The following is a 5,594-nucleotide window of genomic DNA, read 5'->3' as shown; positions in this document are numbered from 1 at the left end:
CCATCCCCTATGTTGCATCCGCATTGCCTACGGTATCTTCTCCACCAAACCATCCCAAACACTACAATGGTAGTCACTCACTACACAAATGAATATTATATCTAAGATCACGAATAAACCATGAAAGAAATTAAATATTAAGCACTATATTCGTAGTCACTCACGGCACAAAGTAATATTATATATGAGATCATAAATAAACGACGACAGAAACTTAGTAACAATTATATAAAGCGATGAACTAACCATACAGATACTTGCTTGCCCTTGGTTAACATTATAGCACCAACAAGCATGAACAATAAGCTCTAAAATGTTAAACCAACTATAACGTTTCCCTAAAAATGTGAAACCAACTATAACTTTTCCCTTTATTCTGTATTAAAGTTCTAGGAAAATCTCAAACCTCACACCCATTAACAAGATCATACTACCTCGAAACCATGACAAAATGATAAATCATTGTGTAAACAACAAAATATTTCAGCTATTAAGGACGAAAGTGTTTCGTAGGAGAAAAGTACGTCTCACCCATCCTTTGTGCCACATTTGTAGAATGTTTAGTGCATCTTCACCACTTCACTTTTGTAGACTATATGATTGTAGTTCTTCGCTACATAAAGAAGATATATATAGTTGATTATGCCAGCATCGATAAAACATATAATAAATTGAATAGCAAACAAATGAACCCACAAATTAGCAAAAGATTCTTTTAACTGAAGTGCATTGCATATAGGTATGTTGACTCACCTTCATTTATGAACAATAATCTCCATTTTCCTTCTCTGCTTCATTTCCGTTTCCACACCCAACAAACAAAACCAAGACCAAAGTACAAAAAATGTCAGAAAAAAAAAGGAAAACGAGTACAACACACCCAAAAAAAACGAAACCTAAACCAAACTACAAAAACAAGAAAAAAATCAAAACAAAGGAAAACAAGTACAGCACAAAGCATGGCCATGCTCAAACTCAACAAAACATGCAAACAAGAACAAAGGAAAAATTGCAAACATCCCCTCTGCACATCATCTCTCCTACAATGTGCTCTCCGCCGCTGAAAGGAAAAAAAGTGGGCTGAAAAAGGTTAAAATGCACACAGTTAGTAATGGTAAGCATGTTTAAAAACCAATAATTATACATAATAGGAAATGCACCTCCCCTAGAGTTTGTTTTATAACGATGGACACTCTCTTTTGTATTCCATTTACTAGTGCTCATCACAACAAGCCATCTAAAACAGATAGAAAATAAGATATTACAATCATTATATAAGTTAAACTGGAGAGTTGAATGCAATAATTAATCATAATAACAAATACACCTTTTTTGACATTGCTATCTAAAAGGGGAGATCCCATTTTGTATTGCACGAATGCATGCCCGCTAAAACAAGCCATCTGCAATAGATATACAAAAAAATATTAAATTTCTAAAATACATTAAACTAGAGAAAGTTTGAATTCATGAACTTGTCATGCAACTTTGTCTGAGTCTAGTTATAGATTTTCTAAACTAGATGTACTTCTACTAGGAATAATACAATGTTTTCATAAGAGATAATTTTTTTGAGAAAATTTAAACAACATGACTCACCCATCCCCTATGTTGCATCCGCATTGCCTAAGGTATCTTCTCCACTAAACCATCCCAAACTCTACAATTGTAGTCACTCAATACACAAATCAATATTATATATGAGATCACAAATAAACCATGAGAGAAATTAAATATTAGGCACTATATTCGTAGTCATTCATGGCACAAAGTAATATTATATATGAGATCATAAATAAACCACGAGAAAAACTGAATAACAATTATGTAGAGTGATGAATTAACCATACACATACTTGCTTGCCCTGGGTTAACATTATAGTACCAACAAGCATGAACAATAAGCTCTAAAAATGTGAAACCAACTATAACTTTTCCCTTTATTCCGTATCAAAGTTCTCAGAAAATCTCAGACCGCACACCCATTAACAAGATCATACTACCTCGAAACCATGACAAAATGATAAATCATTGTGCAAACAACAAAATATTTCAGCTATTAAGGACAAAAGTGTTTTGTAGGAAAAAAGTATGTCTCACCCATCCTTTGTGCCGCGTTCATAGAATGTTTAGTGCATCTTCACCACTTTAACTTTGTAGATTATACAATTGTAGTTCTTCACTACATAAAGAAAATATATATAGTTGATTATGAGATCATCGGTAAAATATATAATAAATTGAATAGCAAACAAATGAAGCCACAAATTAGCAAAAGATTCTTGTAACCGAAGTGCATTGCATATAGGCATGTTGACTCACCTTCATTTATAATTCATGAACAATAATCTACATTTTCCTTGTCTGCTTCATTTTCGTTTCCACTCCCAACAAACAAAACCAAGACCAGAGTTCTGCAAAAAGTCTCGGATCTCACACCCATGAACAAGATCATATTATCTCGAAACCATGACAAAATGATAGATCAATGTGCAAACAACAAAATATTCCAACATATTAAAGGACAAAATATTTTGAAGGAATAAAGTACGTCTCAACCATCCTTTGTGCCATGTTTTTAGAATGTTTACTGCATCTTCACCACTTCATTTTTGTAGACTATACGATTGTAGTTCTTCACTACATAAACAAGATATATATAGTTGATTATGACAGCATCGATAAAACATATAATAAATTGAATAGCAAACAAATGAACCCACAAATTAGCAAAAGATTCTTTTAACTGAAGTGCATTGCATATAGGTATGTTGACTCACCTTCATTCATGAACAATAATCTCTATTTTCCTTGTCTGTTTCGTTTCCGTTTCCACACCCAACAAACAAAACCAAGACCAAAGTACAAAAAATGTGAGAAAAAAAAAAGGAAAACGAGTAAAACACACCCAAAAAATGAAACCTAAACCAAACTACAAAAAACAAGACAAAAGAAATCAAAACAAAGGAAAACAAGCACAACACAAAGCATGGCCATGCTCAAACTCAACAAAACATGCAAACAAGAACAAAGGAAAAATTGCAAACATCCCCTCTGCACATCATCTCTCCTACAATGTGCTCTCCACCGCTGAAAGGAAAAAAAGTGAGCTGAAAAAGATTAAAATGCACAAAGTTAGTAATGTAAGCATGTTTAAAAACCAATAATTATACATAATAGGAAATGCACCTCCCCTAGAGTTTGTTTTATCACGATGGACACTCTCTTTTGTATTCCATTTACTAGTGCTCATCACAACAAGCCATCTAAAACAGATAGAAAATAAGATATTACAATCATTATATAAGTTAAACTGGAGAGTTGAATGCAATAATTAATCATAATAACAAATACACCTTTCTTTGACATTGTTATATAAAAGGGGAGATCCCATTTTGTATTGCACGAATTCATGCCCGCTAGAATAAGCCATCTGCAATAGATACACAAAAAAATATTAGATTTCTAAAATACATTAAACTAGAGAGAGTTTGAATTCATGAACTTGTCATGCAACTTAGTCTGAGTCTAGTTATCTTCGATGCTATACCTCAAGAAAATATAGATTTTCTAAACTAGATGTACTTATACTAGGAAAAATACAATGTTTTCATAAGAGGTAATCTTTTTGAGAAAATGAAAACAACATGACTCACCCAAACATTGCCTAAGGTATCTTCTCCACTAAACCATCCCAAACACTACAATTGTAGTCACTCACTACACAAATCAATATTATATATGAAATCATGAATAAACCATGAGAGAAATTAAATATTAGGCGGCACTATATTTGTAGTCACTCACAGCACAAAGTAATATTATATAAGAGATCATAAATAAACCACGAGAGAAACTTAATAACATTTATATAGAGCGATAAATTAACCATACACATGCTTGCTCTTGGTTAACATTATAGCACCAACAAGCATGAACAATAAGCTCTAAAAATGTGAAACCAACTATAACTCTTCCCTTTATTCCATATCAAAGTTCTCGGAAAATCTCAAACCTCACACCCATTAACAACATCATACCCTGAAGCCATGACAAAAGGAGAAATTGTTGCATAAACAACAAATATTTCAGTGGCTTAAAGCACATTATTATCATACAAGAAAAAATTATGGCTCACCAATTGTTCTTGTTGCTTTTGTAGAATTTCTAGGGTATCTTCACCACTAGACCTTCATGGACTATACAGTTGTAATCACTTGCTACACAAACCAGATCAATATAGTTGAGTATGAGACCACATATAAAACATATGATAAATTGAAAAACAAGTAAATGGTGTCACAAATGAGCAAAAGATAATACTGAGTGAAGTGCATTGCGTATAGTTAAGGTGATTCACCTTCATTTATGAATGATAACCTCCATCTCGTCACTTTCATTTTCTCTCCCTGCTCCATTTCTTTCCTTTCGCACACCCAACGAATAAAACCAAATACCAAACTACAAGAAATGGGAAAAAAATACAAAACAAAGGAAAATGAGTACAACACAAAGCATGGCCATGTTCAAACTCAACAAAATCAAAACATGTAGGCAACAACAAATAAAAAATTACAAACTTCCCCTTTGCACATTATCTCTACTGCAATGTCCTCTCCTCCACTGAAAGGAAAAAAAAGTGGGGTGAATAAGGTTAAAATATACACAAATAGTAACGGTAAGCAAACTCCAAAACCAATAGTTATTCATAATAAGAAACATACCTCCTCTAGAGTTTGCTATATAATGATAGACACTTCATTTTATATTCCACTTACTCGTGCTCACTAAAACAAGCCATCTACAATAGATACATAATAAAGATATTAGAATCATTATACAAGTGAAACTGGAGGGTTGAATGTAATAATCAAAATCATTCATGCCTTCAAGTTCTGTTATATAAAGAGGGATAATCCATTTTGTATTTCACGTATTTGTGCCCACTAGAATCAACCATCTACAGTAGATACACAATAAAATATTAGAATTCTAATAAAAGTTAAACTCGACAATTGAAGGGATGAACTTGTCATCCAACTTAATTCAAGTCCATTTATATTCCATGCTATATCTCAAAATATATAAATCCTCTAAACAAGATGTAATTCTACTAGGTATAACGAAATCAATGTTATCCTAAGTGATGATTAGTTTTGTTGGAGGGATGTAAAGATATTTAAACATATTGAACACCCAAAATCATACAGCCAAAAGGCAATAGTGTTGTCTATTAGCACAATGGTTGATTGGTTGAAGGATCGATATGCTTGCTTGCTCGACCTTCCGATCCTCCTCTCCAAACCACAATGTGTGGGGTTGTGTGTGGGGTTGTGTGTGTGATGTGGAGCAAGAAAGCGTATAAATTTAAATATACCATTTGATGTATATGTCAAACCACTAATTAAGTGGTACTACCCTAGAACCACACTAGAAGGAGAAAACATCAAGCAAATGAATAATAATAACACTATTTTGATAGAAAACAACATGACTCACCCATCCTTTGCGTTGCATCTACAATGTCTAGGGTATCTTCCCCACTCAACCCTCCCAGACAGTACAATTGTATTTAATCACTGCACAAAGTAATA

Source organism: Pinus tabuliformis, chromosome J (genome assembly GCF_031772625.1).
Source record: "Pinus tabuliformis cultivar Carrire ecotype Pingquan chromosome J, CPIR1, whole genome shotgun sequence".
NCBI classification, from domain to species: domain Eukaryota; kingdom Viridiplantae; phylum Streptophyta; class Pinopsida; order Pinales; family Pinaceae; genus Pinus; species Pinus tabuliformis.
This window is presented reverse-complemented; position numbering follows the sequence as displayed.